Source organism: Pelodiscus sinensis, chromosome 13 (genome assembly GCF_052426305.1).
Source record: "Pelodiscus sinensis isolate ZL-2025 chromosome 13, ASM5242630v1, whole genome shotgun sequence".
Lineage (NCBI taxonomy): Eukaryota > Metazoa > Chordata > Testudines > Trionychidae > Pelodiscus > Pelodiscus sinensis.
This window is the reverse complement of record NC_143064.1, coordinates 4,188,821-4,202,149: the sequence shown is the minus strand read 5'-3', so window position 1 is coordinate 4,202,149 and position 13,329 is coordinate 4,188,821.

The window sequence follows — 13,329 nt, the reverse complement described above, 5'->3', positions numbered from 1 at the left end:
CCTTCTGAAATTTAAGCCCATTGCTTCTTGGCCTATCATCAGAGTTCCTCCTTGTAACACCCTTTGGCTACGTCTAGACTGGCATGATTTTCCGGAAATACTTTTAACGGAAAAGTTTTCCGTTAAAAGCATTTTTGGAACAGAGCATCTAGATCGGCACGGACGCTTTTCTGCAAAAGCATTTTTTGCGGAAAAGCGTCCGTGCCAATCTAGACGCGCTTTTGCGCAAAAAAGCCCAGACTGCCATTTTCGCGATCGGGGCTTTTTTGCGGAAAACAAATCTGAGCTGTCTACACCGGCCCTTTTGCCCAAAAGTTTTGCACAAAAGGGACTTTTGCCTGAACGGGAGCAGCATAGTATTTCCGCAAGAAGCTCTGATTTCTTACAGAAGGAAGTCAGTGCTTTTGCGGAAATTCAAGTGGCCAGTGTAGACAGCTGGCAAGTTTTTCCGGAAAAGCGGCTGATTTTCCAGAAAAACCGGCCAGTCTAGACACTGCCTTTAGTTTTAGGTATAATGCCAACACAAAACTAAATATCAAAACAAAGTTTCTGTGACCAAGTCCTAAAGTCTGCAAACCCGCTGATTTACCTACTAAAGGGGTAGAGGAGAGCTCATGCTAATTCACATTCCCTAATAAAGCCATGAAAATCTCTTACCCTTTTCATTCTGGGCACAGATCATATGAGTGATGGAATTAAATCGGATTCAAGCACCTTATGCGCGGAAACTGATCAATCTGCTATAGATTTAAGGCACACTTCTGTAACAAGCAAGGGGGTAAGTTTACTTCCCAGTGCAAATATGAAGCAAGTGCTGTCCAAAAACATCCATCCTTGGCCAAGAGAGGATTCCGGTAGCATTTAATTCTGATGATTTAATGAATCTTTATTCCCCCCCTTTTTTTGTTTTAAATGGTTCCGTGCCACACTGGTAGGGAAAAAAACAACCCCCCAGACCAAAAAAAACCCTCTTGAAAGACCAGAAAGATGTAGGTCGCACAGAGAGCTTCTCGGCTTTGCTTAGCCACAGTGCATATTTTTAACCTTTTGCGAAATTCCAGGCCTGCATGCTTCAGGTAACTATTCTGCGGTATTATTGAGCTGAATTGGCAATGACCTCTGCAGGGAGAAATTATAATTGGAAGTGTCATTTCTTCCTAAACTTTTAGCCTAAAATTCACGATCCTAGGCAGCCAGCCAAGATCCTCATATTTAAAATATTTTAAAATATTTGAACAAGGTGACACACATGTTCATGGTTAGGAGTCTCTCGAGACAGTGTATTTTTTTCAAAGGTAAGGCAAACAGGAGACAATAAAGCCGATTTTCCGAGGGGCCTTTTACAAAGTGCCGTGGAATGTGTTTTCAGCTACCGGCAGAAGAGCCAGCAAACCCATCAGGCACCTTTAGAGGGGGGTTTTCATTGACGGTCACATACAAACTGTGCAGGGAAGCTTTATGGTCAACGGTTGCCTATTGGAGAGGTTCGGCTGCTTGTCGGAGGCCAGGTCCACACTACAGGGAAAGGTCGGGTGAAGCGACGCAATTGAAGCGACATTAATTATGGATCTGGAGTCAACGTACCTTCATGTGAGTTTCTGCGTGAGCTCCACGGCGGGAGGGAGTTCGGGAGTGGGTGCTGCGGAGGGACTGGGCTGCAGGGGGAGGGGCATGTGGCTCACCCAGGGCGCCCCCTCTGGCAGCAGATCCTAGGTGGTGTCAGGGGGGTCTCTGCTGCCCACGGGCCCTGCCCCCCACAGCTCCCCATTGGTCACAGGCACGCTCAGGGTGAGGCAGCATCTGAGGGGTCGGGCTCGGGAGGGAATGTGGGTGTGGGAGGGGCTCCAGGGTGCGGAACAGGTGGGGGCAGGAGAGGGTGAGGGGTGCAGGCTCTGGGAGGGAGTTTGGAAGCTGGGGGGGGGGGGGTGTTGGGAGACAGGAAGTGGGAGGGGTTGGGATACTGGAAGCAGGAGGTGTGGCTTACCCGGGGCCCCCCCCGGTAGCCGCTCCTAGATGGGGGTGAGGGGGGGTCTCTACGCACTGCTGCCCACAAGCCCCGTCCTTCACAGCTTCCCATTGGCCACAGGGGCGCTCAGGGCGGGGGCAGAGTGAAGAGACACCTCCTCCAGGGGCAAGGGACAGTGGTGGCAGCAGGGCCCCCATGGCCGTTTTCAGTGGTTCAGGGATGGGGGCCGGGCAGGTGGTGGCTTGGCTCAGGGCGCTGTGGGGTTATTCATGGCTCAGGCGACGCTCGAGAAGTAGAAGCCCAGGATCCTGTTGTGCTAGGCCTTGTAATAGCCCATGGCGAGAGACAGGCTCCAGTTTAAATAGACAAGCGGGGCGAAGGACGTATCATACCCCTTTTACTGACAGGGACTGAGACTCACAGACGGGGAGGGTTTTCTCCAAACGCGGCTAAAATATCCGCGAGAGAGCGAGGCATTACGTCTAGGTCATAGGCCGGGGTGGGGCGGGGAATCTTTGTTGGGTTGGGGGCAGCTGACGTGCAGAAAAATCAGTCAGGGGATGCACACAAGTGAGAAGCAAAAACAAAAACACAACAAAAAACCACCCCTCACTGGCGTGGCCCCCGACTGAGGAGAAAGCCACTCCCCACGTTCCCCTCACACACCAGAGCCTAGAGGGGCTGCTCCAGGGGCCGGATCCGGTCCCCAGGCCTAGGGTTCCCCACCCTTGTCATAGGTGCTCTACTTCAGAACCTTACCCCTAGGCCATCCTTTGGTAGTTGCTCACAGTACCTTGGCCAGGGGTGCTACGGTCTGGCCTCCCCCCATTGGCACTCGGCAGCTTTCCATGGAAACGTGAGACGTGTTGTTTTTATCCCGTGAGATACCGAGTGCCTCCTACATTGCATCCTGGGATCTTTTTGATTCCACGCAGATGACTTCTGTTCTCCATCCCAGACCAGCTACAGGCCCAACAGCCACTGCTGGGTGTGAGCAGAAATGCCAGAGTACAAAGGACTCTCTTTGGTTTTTGTTATGGCTTCTTTCACACTTGGATTTCGACCTATGCGCTCCCATCGTAACTTCCCCTCTGGCTTCAGCTGAATGCTGGGTGCTATTTGTCTTCCGCATGTGTCACACTGTAAAGCAGCAATGGGCTTTAAAACCATGTTTGTTGTGTGCCTGGGACCTACAGACACGCAGGGAAAATAGCGAGACCCGTGGTGAAATCGATAAATGGACGGACAGAAACATTACAGAGCTGCAGAATCAATGTTGCCTGGAATAACCCTTTGAAGTCAACCGGATACCCATATTGCAAGAGTTTTTCAAACTTACTGAACATCTTGGAACTTATAGAGGGAAGGCTGAGCTGTTTCAGAGCTGTCTTTTTCCTTCTCCCCGTTGTATTGATTACATCTAGGAAGAAATATAATCATCCCCACCTAAAAAGATGTAATCGGTACTGACTTGGGCTGTTACAGCAGCAGGTACCTTTAGAATTGCTGGACTTGTTCTCACTGGAAATCAAATATTTGACAAAGCACAGATAAGCGTTTACTCAGATTTCTTCTGCTTGTCTCTCTGGGAGCTGGTCTGCTGTAAATTGTACTTTCAGGTCATTCCAAACAGGTGGTGGGTGTGTTCTTTTCAGCTCTGATAGAAGGACATTTGCCGTTGCAAGTTAAGATAAGGTAAAGATAAGGGTCTATGATTCTATGAAAATATGCATTGTGCTTCATCCGTGTATATTTCAGATGACTCATTTTTACCTTTTCTGTGAAGTCTGACTTGAATGTTCAGAAGGCGGTGGGCCATGTCTATACAACGGCATTAGGCTGAATTGATTAAGGTTGAATCTTTAGCACCCGATTTTGGAATGTCGAAGGTGCATGTTGCATGGGGGTCGATGGAGTGTGTCCCCCAGCAGGGTGGGTACCTTCGACTCCGACAGCGATGCATTGTGGGTAGACGTTCCACCATTTCAGCTGCCCCTTTGCATTCTGGGGTAGGCTCTCAGGGCCTGATGGGACAAAACCAGTGTAGGGGTGGTTCTGGGTACATGTCATCAGCCTCCCATAGTGTACTCATCTCTCTCCCTTGGTGGAATGCAAGAGCAAACTGTTTTCACAGTCTTTTTGCCTTGGTTATCTGTGCGGATGCCATAGCATGGCAAGCATGGACCCTTCTCAGCTGCAAAGTGCTGTGGTGAGCATTGCAAATACACCCCACGTTATTTGCAATGCTGCCGGAGCGAGGTAGAATGAGAGAAGACCAGAACGCAGACATGGAGGGACCCCTTGATTAGAGCAATTGGCAGATGCTGGTGGCAGTTCATTCTGTGGACACAGTGGAATGCCAGTTCCGGTCCCGTCAGACAAGCACAGACGGGGCGGTGGCGGGGAGGGGAGGGAACCACATGGTGAGGATGCGCAGTGGCTGCAAAACTTTTGTATGCGGAAGGCTACTTGCATGCAACTTTGCAAGTGGCTTTCCCCCACTCGGACGCATGGCATTACCAACATGAGACCTGCTCCAACCATGGAGAAGCATGTGGCAATAGTCCTGTGGAAACTTAAAACATCCGACAGCTACCAGTCAGTCGGGAATCAGTTTGGAGTGGGGAAATCCACAGCAGGGGCTGCTGTAATCCAAGTAGTCAGGGGAATCACTGCCATTCTGCTGGGAAATGTGCAGGACATAGTAGAAGGCTTTGCTTCGGTGGGGTTTCCTAACGGTGGTGGGGCGACAGATGGAACACGCATCCCCATCTTGGCCTCCAGCCACCTTGCCAAGAAGTAAATAAGCTGCAAGGGGTAATACTCTGGAGTGCTACGGAATCACCAGAGCTGTTTCACCGCCATCAACGTGGGCTGGTCGGGAAAGGTGCGTGACGTATGTATCTTCTGCCACTTCTTCACAAAGCTGCAAGATGGAACTTTCCACTCAGTCCAGAAAATTACCATGGGAGATGTTGAAATGCCGGTAGCGCTGGGGGAGTGGGCACAAGTCTCACTGGTGCACCTGCTGGAGCAAAAAAAGTGAAGGGCAGAGGAGATACCTTGAAGAAGGTAGAAAAAGTGAAGGGCAGAGCTTTCGAGAAGATACATTGTAGCGCACAGAAGCTGATCTTTTACCCTGTGTGTCCTACATAATAGGCATGTGTCCCTTCTTGTTCAGTTGCAGAATTCAAAATGCTAAAGGGAGTGTGAGACCCTAAATCTGTATCTTTATTATTTGGAGTGATAATAAAGAGAAATATTTATCGAACTATACACTAGAATGGAGGTGAAGGCCCTGATTCAGCAAATAGCGAAACGTGTGTCTAATGTTAAACACGTAGATGGTATTATGAGATTTCTACATGTTTTGGTAGTCTTCATGGTGCTGCTAGACCATTCGTTGTTTGTTAAATATGTAGGTAGCCCCAAACGTCTTCTGTGGGAGAACTCAGAAGTTAGGCACCTGCTTTGGGTACCTTGCTAAAATGGAATCTCAAAGAAAAGGAAATCTGGGAAATTAAAATTTGCTATCACCTAATCTGGAAGCTATACTTCACACTCCCTGTTTAATGGCTAGAATTAGAGCTGGGCCTCCCGCGGTCATGTCCTGACTCTGTTATCTGTGAAATCGGAACACAGATACTAGCGGCAATGAAGATTAAGTAATTAGTGCCGGGTTCTCGCTGGTGGAATGTGGAAGGATTGTGCTGACAGCGGGGGAACGGTTTGAACCACTGCCAACGTTCTGCGTGTGCACATGGGCACCTCTGTGCTGTGTGCACAGCTAGATTCTGCAGAGGTACGCCGCACCAGAAGACCTGCATGGGTGGAGTTGTACCAGTGTCACTGAGAGTAAAATTCAGCCCATTGCTTATTGGCGATGCTAAGTCTCTGTGTGCACGCGTGAAAATTATGGACAAATATTGATAGGAACAGTGAATTATGCAAATAAAGCCCATCAATGGGTTCTGGGAAACCCTATAAAATGGGCAAGACACATCTAATTAATCATATTTAAATAATAGGATTGCCTGCTCGGGATTTATCGTTATGTGCCTAGCACGACAATCGTGTGTGCACAGGTGCACAACGTTTACTGCTGCAATAAGACAGGGCAGGGTTGTGAATTGTGGAGTACGCATGTGCATCTAATTGCACTGCAAACACAAGTCTGAGTCACTACTGCCTACTTAGATAGAAACATATACACCATTATATATTGCATTAACAGGTGTGTTGTGAGCAAGACACGAGAAGTCATTCTTCTGCTCTACTCTGCGCTGGTTAGGCCTCAGTTGGAGGATTGTGTCCAGTTTTGGGCACCGCATTTCAAGAAAGATGTGGAGAAACTGGAGAGGGTCCAGAGAAGAGCAACAAGAATGATGAAAGGTCTAGAGAACATGAGCGATGAGGGAAGGCTGAAAGAATTGGGCTTGTTTAGTTTAGAAAAGAGAAGATTGCGGGGGGGGCACATGATAGCCGTTTTCAGGTATCTAAAAGGGTGTCATGAGGAGGAGGGAGAAAACTTGTTCAGCTTGGCCTCTGAGGATAGAACAAGAAGCAATGAGCTTAAACTGCAGCATGCTTGCTTGCCTATATCCCCGTGTTGCTTGCCTATATTCATCCTTTGTTAGTTGTCCTAGTTTCCATTTTTTATATGACTCCTTTTTTATTTTGAGATCATGCAAGATCTCCTTGTTAAGCCAAGCTGGTCTTTTGCCATATTTTCTATCTTTCCTACACAGCGGAATTGTTTGCTTTTGGGCCCTTAACAACGTCCCTTTGAAATACTTCCAACTCTCCTCAGTTGTTTTTCCCTTCAGTCTTGCTTCCCATGGGACCTTACCTACAAGTTCTCTGAGCTTATCAAAATCTGCCTTCCTGAAATCCATTACCTCAATTGTGCTGGTCTCCCTTCTACCTTTCCTTAAGATCATGAACTCTATTATTTCGTGATCACTGTCCCCTAAACTGTCTTCCACTTTCAAGTTCTCAACTAGTTCCTCCCTATTTGTTAAAACCAAATCCAGAACAGCCTCTCCTCTGGTAGCTTTTTCAACCTTCTGAAACAGAAAGTTGTCTCCAATGCAGTCCAGAAACTTATTGGATAGCCTGTGCCTTGCTGTGTTAGTTTCCCAACATATGTCTGGATAGTTGAAGTCCCCCATCACCACCAAATCTTGGGCTTTAGATAGTTTTGTTAATTGTTTAAAAAAGGCCTCATCCACCTCTTCCACCTGGCTAGGTGGCCTGTAGTAGACTCCTAGCATGATATCACCCTTGTTTTTTACCACTTTTAGCTTAACCCAGAGACTCTCTACACAGCTATCTCCTACGTTCATCTCCAAAATGAAGGATTTTGCCAGACCAAGGAGTTCATTTCCAGCCCCCTGCCACTGCCCTAATCCTGCCGTTCAGCCTCCCGGCTGGTTCCCAACCTGCTGCCAGCCCCACTGTCCTGCTGACCCCAGTGGGCAACCATGCACTGTGGCAAGGGCCCCATTGGGCAGCTCAGTGTTGCAGCTGTGGCTTCCAGCCCTATGGGGCAGCCACGTACTAGGTCTCTTAGCCCTGCTAGACTGGTGGTGGTGGCCTTCTACCAGGACTCTCTGGTCCTGCAACATCTGTGCCAGACCATGGATGTTGCCAGACCCGAGAGTCCCAGTGTAGAGAATTTCAACTTGCACTTGATTGCAAATGATGGAGAAAAACCATCCATTCCGCATCATAAATATTCCATGCTGTAAAAAACGGTTAGGGCCATAGTAAGGACGAGAAATCAGATGTCCCAACGTCAGGACATGCCTAACCTTGAAAGCTCATCCTGAACTTTGCCCTCTTGTTCGTTAATAATCGCCAAATAATAGAATGGGCTACTCATCCTGGAATGTTTTAATTCAGCCCCAATGCAGAGCGCTGGGAGACGTCTCGTGTCGTTTAAGTCTCGCATGCGGTCTACGGAACAATCCCCGTTTGAATGCAATTAGTTGCTTCATTTTTCAGTACTAGGGACAAAGTAATTAGTGACGTAAGCAGGAACAATTCCCAGCTTTTCAATGCAGCTGCGCTCCCGTTCCCCCAGCAGTGAATCTGCAATGTGCAGACTGAAATCCCATTGATAAAAGGGCTCCGGGATGAGTCTGCGTATTTTGTAGCTGCCTAGAGACCCAGGACAGGGTGTGGCGTGGGTCTGCAAAGCCTGTTACTTAAGCCATGACGTCGGCCCTGTGTGTGTGTTGACCCAGTGTGAGGTGGCCGCACGGACGAAAGGTTTATCGAACGGCATTCAGACGCCTCTGGCTCGGCGCAGTTTAAAAAACCAACCACATACAGTGCCGGGCACGCAGCATAAATGCAAGGAAATGCAATTGTATGCAGTTTGGCTCCCGTCTGGGAGATCCATTGCTGAGTAGCGGTGAGAGAGACAAACTCCACGGTGAGATTTTAATCAGACCTGGCAGATCGGGAGCACATATCACCTGGGTAGCAGTGGGAGAGGAGACAGGAGCAGGGTCTTTTAAAATAAACACAACCCCTCCCCCACCTCCCAACTCGGCCCCTGCAGTGATGCATGGTTCTGTGTGCTCTGGTGTGTTAGCAGGACGCACCCTCCCCCCTCTCCCCTCGGCAAAGGCGGGCAGCTCCCCTTGTCTTTGCATAAAAGCTGCGCTGCCTTCTCTTCATGCACACTGACACCTCTGGACTTTGCTAGGTAATGTCATAGGATCCTAGAATCCCACGGCTGGCAGAGACCTCAGGAGAAGCCAAGTCCAGCCCCCTGCCCAAAGCAGGACCAACCCCAACTCAATCATCCCAGCCAGGGCTTTGTCAGGCTGGGACTTACACACCTCTAGGGATAGAGATTCCACCCCCTCCCTAGGGAACCCAGCCCAGCGCTTCCCCACCCACCTAGGGAAATAAATTTTCCTCCTATCCAACTTAGACCTCCCACACTGCCACTTGAGACCATTGCTCCTCGTTCTGCCATCCGTCACCACTGAGAACAGCCTCTCTCCATCCTCTTTGGACCCTCCTTCAGGAAGTTGAAGGCTGCTCTCAAATCCCCCCTCGCTCTTCTCTGCTGCAGACTAAACAAACCCAAATCCCTCAGCTTCTCCTCGTAGGTCATGTGCTCCAGCCCCCTCAGCATTTTGGTCGCCCTCCGCTGGATCCTCTCTAATGCGTCCACATCCTTTCTGTAGTGGGGGGCCCAGAACTGGACACAGTACTCCAGATGTGGCCTCACCAGCAGTGCCCCAGATGTGGCCTCACCACATGTGATATGTCTAGAGCAGGGGGGATCACACTGTGCCCTAGCACGGCTCACAGCTCAATGAGGAGGTGGCTCTGAGGGCCATGCGTTTTCCCTGGCTCGTCACAAGAGCGCAACGTTTTATCGCAGCAACTGCCCGCTCGTAGGAAGGCAACAGGCAGGCCTGTGATAGGATGGAATGACGGGAAACAAGGGGGCAAGAGAGCACGGGGTGACCAGTCTTCTCTCTGCACACAAAGTGGTCCACGCTAGGCCACAAACTGGGAAACATTGGTACTGCGGGGATGGGGGTTTGATAAGCAGGGCCGCTGCTGGGGGGAGGGGTAAAAGGGGCAGTTGACCTGGGGCCAAGCAATTTAAAAGGGTCTGGAACACCACAGCAGCAATGGCGTCCAGAGCCCCGAGGCCTTTAAATCGCTTCTAGAGTCCCACATGGTGCAACCCAGGTGGTGCTAAGGGCTGACTGGGATGGAAAGGGGGAGCATGGTGCAATCTGGGTGGTGCTGAGGGCTGGCTGTTCCCTAGACCCGCCCCTTCTTCCTGAGGCCCCACCCCTTCCAGGTAGAGTCTTGCTTCCTCCCTCTCTCCCCTCCCCCCCCACACGTTGGCCGGGGCCCGGCAAAGTCTGTCACCAGCTCTGGCTCGTAGGCTCAGTACGAAACGTTCCCCCAGGCACCACGCTGCACAGCTGGGTAGACGCTTTGGAGGTTCGTTTCCTCTTCCTCGGAAGCAGCCGGGGCAAGCCCCGCTGGAGACGGCATCCTGGCCTCGTGTCATGGGGCGGACTCACCGTGGCGCCTCCAGCTGGCTGCTCTGGGAATTAGCTTGTTGACTTGCTGGACGCCTCCCTGTAGCTGGTGTCTCCCGGTCTTCTCGCTGCCCTCGCCAGTCCAGACGCGTGTCATTCATGGACCTTGGCGTCCTCTTCAGGACACTGCCCTCCAGCAGTGCCCCCACCAGTGCCTGAGCCCCCTACTGGGGGCGGGGGGTGTTGTTTACCCAACTGCACCCAGTTCCCGGTCTGTTCCCACCTTGCCTCAGTGACCCACGGCCTGTCTCCATCTAGCCCCTGCCTCGGGGCAAACTGCAGCCTGTCATGGCCACTCATCACTGGCCAAGGGGTGTGGACCTGCTGCCCCTGCCTACCAGGACTGCCTCTCCACACCCCTAGTAGCTTCAGGCCCTGCCTATCCCCAGCCCTGCCTGCCTTCCCCAGCCCTTCCCAGGCAACCAGGTCCTTCCTGCTCTTTGTCCAGAGCAGCCATCGGTTCTCTCTCCCTCCAGAAGCCCTTCTTTATATCGCCCCCAGCTGGGCCCTCGTTAGCCAGAACTGCCTCCGCTGGGGTTTCGCTCTCAGCCCTCACTCAGGACTCGGGTTTTGCCCATAAAGGGCCAGTGCAGGGCAAACGCCCTGTCACACCTTGACTGACCGATGACTGAGGGGGTTGGGTACCACTTCCGAATCTGCCACACGAATGACTCCAGAATTCCTGACATGCTGCCTCGTCTGTCACAGGCTGGGAGACCGAATTTTAATTTCTGTGGCACAGACTCAGCAATTTAATGGAGAGAAATAAAAAACGATGCCCTTAAGTATCACCTGGGTGGGGCTGGAGCTCTGCTGAACTCTCTGGCTTGCATGCCATGAGCTTGCCCATCTCCGGGCCGTAACTGAGCTCCAGACAGCGCACTGTGGTGGCAGGAGGGCACCATTCAGGTCTTTGATATGGGTCTGCTCCCGTAGGGGGCACCAGAGTAATGGGAACCAGCTCCTTGGTCGTTCTGCTCCTGCTCCCGATTAAGTCCCGACCAGCGGCCCAACTGTCCTGACAGGAGAGCTCGTGGTTGCTACGGTAACACAGATAATAAATAAGACTAATGAATGTGTTTGTGCCCTTCAGGGTTAGTCGTGCTGACTTCTGAAGTCTAAACCAAGCTCCCGTCTACTGTTAAAAGACTGACTGGAAAGGACAGGAGGAATTACTGATGGGAGAAGGAAACATCACTCAACATCTCCATGTTTACAGTCCCAGTAGCGACTGTTACCAAGGTACCAGCCTATCTGTGTTCGTACCGTCGTATTACAGTCGCAGGAATGGGGTTGCCAATGGCCCGGTGAAAGATTTTCACATTGGGTTTCAAAATGGTAGTAGTGTGTAGGTCTGCACTAGAACCAGCCTTTGAATGAGTCTCACGTGAGTGCAAATAGTGTGACTATTTTCTTCCACTATTTGATCTGAGGAAGTGGGTCTGGCCCACGAAAGCTCATCACCTAATAAACCGTCTTATTAGTCTTTAATGTGCTACATAGTCCTGTCTTTTGTTTCATGAGTGCAAGGGAGGGCAATAATTTTTGACGGTGGGGGAGCACTCCAAGGTTTTGGAAAGTGGTCGAGGGCCGCATTCTTCCATGCTATTAATGGAGGAGGTGCAGGGTCTGGGTGCAGAAGGGAGCTTGGGGTAAGGGACTGGGGTGCAGGAGGGAGTCTGGAGTCTGGGAGGGAGTTTGGGTGGGGGAGGTGGTTGTGACCTAGGGCAGGGGACTGGAATGCAGGGGTTTGGGATGTGACCTTGGGTAGGAGGGGATTGTGATCTGGGGCAGGAGATTGGGGTGCCAGATCTGGGGGGGGCTGGGTATAAGAGGGGTCAGAGGGTTGGGGTATGTTGAGTGGGGGAAGGGGCAGAGATTTGGGGCAGGAAAGGGCTGGGGTGCCAGAAGCAGGCTGTGGCCAAGAGATTTCCTTGCCAGCTGCCAAACTTACTTGCCTGCCTGCAGAGCTTAAAATGTTTCCCAGCCAACTTACTTGCCTGGCCATGCCCTTCATGAATAACTGAGCCAGAGGAGAGGGGGCATGAGTCTTCTTGGCTGCTCGTTACTCCAACAAGCATCTCCCATTGGCTGGGGTCTGCCAGAAACTGGCCAATGGAAATGTGTTGGGGGCAGGGCAGCTCCTAAAACTCCCTCCCTCCCCTCCAGTTTTAAAACAGAAACGGAGCCCTGCAGCTGCATTTCTGCCCGGCGCGTGGGGCTGTGGGGCAAGCTGGGGAGCCTGCCTGGGGCTCCTCACTGCCTCTGCGGGGCGGTTCTGGTAGCTTGGTGGGCCGGATCCGGCCCACGGGCTGTATTTTGCCCAGGCCTGCGTTGCTGGGATGAAATCTCAGTAAATAAAGCTTTGAAGGCAGGAGAAAGGCAACATTTGAAAGGACCTATGATCTGGGAGAACCTGGGGAGTCTGGCTGAAGGCCAGTGAAGAATACACACATTGAACCAAATTCCTCCTTGATGTAATGCCATTGAGAGCCATTGGGGCCTTGTCTACACTATGGCATGTCCGCACTAGGAAACTATTTCGAAATAACTAATTCAAAATAACCACTCCTGAAATAACAAAAGCAAAATAGCACATCCCAACTGTGGGGGAACCCAAAATTAGTCCGAGGCAGGCTCCGTTATCATGGAAGGTCTGTCTTGACTTTGTTCACTGCCCCTGGAGCATCTGGCATTGGCCACTGTTGGAAGACAAGACACTGGCCTAGATAGACCTTTGGTCTGACCCCGTCTGGCCATTCTCATGTTCTTATGTCTGTGGCTTCAGAAACGTTGTGTGAGACCCTCCCTTTTGCTTGAGGGCCGTCACCCCTAAGTGGTGGAAGGAATTCTCACACGAGTGCCCATGTCAAGCACTGGGAGCTGCTTATGAAATGGCAAGTGGCTTTGCCCTTTGGGCAGACGGGCTCTCATTATTTTCATCTGAAGGCCCCGAAATACAGCGTGTGTGGCAGCTTTTTGTTGTGTGATTCTGCTCCTGGCGGGTCCCTGCCGTGGTCTATTGATCAATTCAAGGTGACTTTGACCTTGGACGAAAGATAGACTCCTCCTGGAGAATGCATGTATTCGGCAGAATCTGGCAGGTCTTCAATATAGTGCACAGCAGAGGTGTCTTTTTCATTTACTTTTTCTCCAGCAAACCTTTACTGTGGCTTGTCGGGCAGGAACATTCCCATCTTCGCCTCCGTTTCATTTCCCTCCATCAATCCCCAGCTATTGATGGAGTTCGGGATCACTGTGTTGTGCACTTTTGTTTTG